This window comes from Brachycentrus maculatus, unplaced genomic scaffold (genome assembly GCF_059751285.1).
Source record: "Brachycentrus maculatus isolate JH-2025_06_01 unplaced genomic scaffold, ASM5975128v1 h1tg000205l, whole genome shotgun sequence".
Lineage (NCBI taxonomy): Eukaryota > Metazoa > Arthropoda > Insecta > Trichoptera > Brachycentridae > Brachycentrus > Brachycentrus maculatus.
This window is the reverse complement of record NW_028280956.1, coordinates 837,357-840,000: the sequence shown is the minus strand read 5'-3', so window position 1 is coordinate 840,000 and position 2,644 is coordinate 837,357.

The window sequence follows — 2,644 nt, the reverse complement described above, 5'->3', positions numbered from 1 at the left end:
ATGTACCGCATGCAGTCATTTTTAATTTCCACTTATCTCTGTTCGGTGTGCAGTGAACGGTCTGCCGAGCGGAGGATGCGGCACTCGTATAATGATGAACTTAATAAGTGGACATTTAGCAACATTGCACGCTTTGCCTGAGCCAGCGCGATATCATTTCGCTGCATTCTAGATGTGTAACAAAAATACTCGGGGCTTGTCGCATTAGAGCTATCACGCACATCTCACGTGCTACTTTTTTATCTTTCTTCTTCTTTCTTATTCTACTTTTTGCAATAAAGCTTCTTCATGTAGTGTGGTTTCTAAACAACATTTCTAGTGTGTCCAAATACTTGTTTACTACTACTACTACTACCACCATCACGCCGTTTCCCCGCAGGGGTAGGCAGAGAGGATGGAACGCCACACTCTTCTGTCCTGACATACACTCCTCGCCTCCTTCACATCCATACATCTAGTCATACATGCCCTCCGATTACGCAGACTTTTGACACCGCCAGATTTTAGGTTCTGATTGATCTGATCGTGCCAAGTCTTTTTCGGGCGTCCACGTTCTGTTTTCCCTCTCACATTCGCCACATATATTTTCTTAGTCATTCTCTCGTTATCCATTCGCTCCACATGTTCACATATCTGCATAATCTCCAATTAGGAATTCTTTTTTATATATTTTTTAACATCATTATATATATGAAGAATATGGTAATATAATAATTCTGGGCATTTACAGAGATTGCGCAAAACCAATGTTCAAAACCTATGAAAAAAACCTATTAAACTAAGCATATGACGGTCGTAAGTTCTGTAAATGGCCAGACTTCCATATTTTTCCTCATCTCTCTATGTTGACATGTCAAAAATCTTAACAATTAATTTCGCTAATTTCATTCATTCTGAATACTTTCCATTTGTCGGTGTTTTTTTATATTATTTTTAGACTTTTTGGGGAAAAGGACTCTCTTACAGTTTTACGAATATCATTTCATCTTGTTCAAGTTCTTCTAGATAGTCATATTCTTTCTACCCTACTTTATTTACTTTATACGACGGCGCCTTATACGACGTGACCAAAGTATTTAGAAAATTGTCGCTGATGGAATGTGGATACGCGGTCCTTTACATCCTCTTCACTGATGATCAAGTTAATACTGCGCAACGAAGTCCAAATAATTCTAATCATTGGACACCAACACCAATAAGGATAATAATAATATAAATATGTAAAATATGTGAAATACGTAGAAGATAATTCAAATAAATATAAAACGTTTTTAATATTTATTTTAAGAATTAATAACGTTATTTGATTTTATTTATGAATCCAAAAACAGTCCCTCCGTAGAGTAGGAGTTAACGCGTTTGGGTGTCGTGTTAGACGTCCCTGGTTCGATTTTCAGTGGGATAGTCTCACCAACAGGTGAAAATACAAACCTGTCGATGAGAACATTTATAGTTCTTGAAACTAGTCGTATTTACATTAATAAACTCAAAAAGTGGTCTTATTTTAAAGTGGTGTTATTCCACAACGATATTGATAAATCAATAAATATTATAGTACTTACGTCAAGATTTTTTCATCTTTTGTCTTTTGTTTTCGACAATATTCAAAAAGGTTTATTTTCGTTAAGTTTTCATACAACCTTTTCATTTTGTAAGTTTGTTTCCACCTCAAATGTTCTATTCCTCTTTAGGACCATATCTCAAACGTAATTTATTTTGTTTTGAATGTTTTTTTTTAATTTATAAAATAAATGCAAAGAAGTAAACATACCAATACTTTGTAATGCATGACAGATAATATCACGTATAATATGGATGTTATGTCATATTTAGAATGTTATATTTCAAATTTATACAATTTATACTAAATGTTTATATATATACCAATACTTGGAAATACATACGACAGATAATATCACGTATACTATTGATGTTATGTCATGATTTACTTAGCCAAATGCGTCTCGAATCTTCTATTCCTCTTCAGGACCATATCTAAAACGTAATTTACTAGATTTTGAATGTAATATTTCAAAGTTATACAAAAAAGTAACATACCAATACTTGGAAATGCATATGACAGATATTTTAACGTATAATATGGATATTATGTCATGATTTACTAAGCCAAACGTCTCTCGAATCTTCTATTCCTCTTCAGGACCATATCTCAAACGTAATTTACTATCTTTTGAATGTAATATTTAAAATTTATACAAAAAAGTATGTATACCAATACTTGGAAATGCATATGACAGATATTTTCACGTATAATATGGATATTATGTCATGATTTAATAAGCCAGATGCCTCTCGACTCTCGACAAAGACATTAACCGTCCAAACTTGTCCAAAAAATGTCGATAGCCACATCATTTAAGAATAAAATAATTCGTGTCCAGATTTTAAATCCGTTGAAATTTCCGACTGCCATACGAGTAGTTCATCGACCGTCGATACCGAAGCTCTGAAATATGTGACAGGCATATCGTTTGATTATCTAAAAATAAACAATAATGCACTTACGATTACCCATACGTGGCTTCATACGGTTGCCGACGCTATTAAGATTCTGACTGCAAACATTCCATCACATAATATTATGACTAGGGTTTTTCAGAGCCGTGTTATTCAAAGCTCTTTC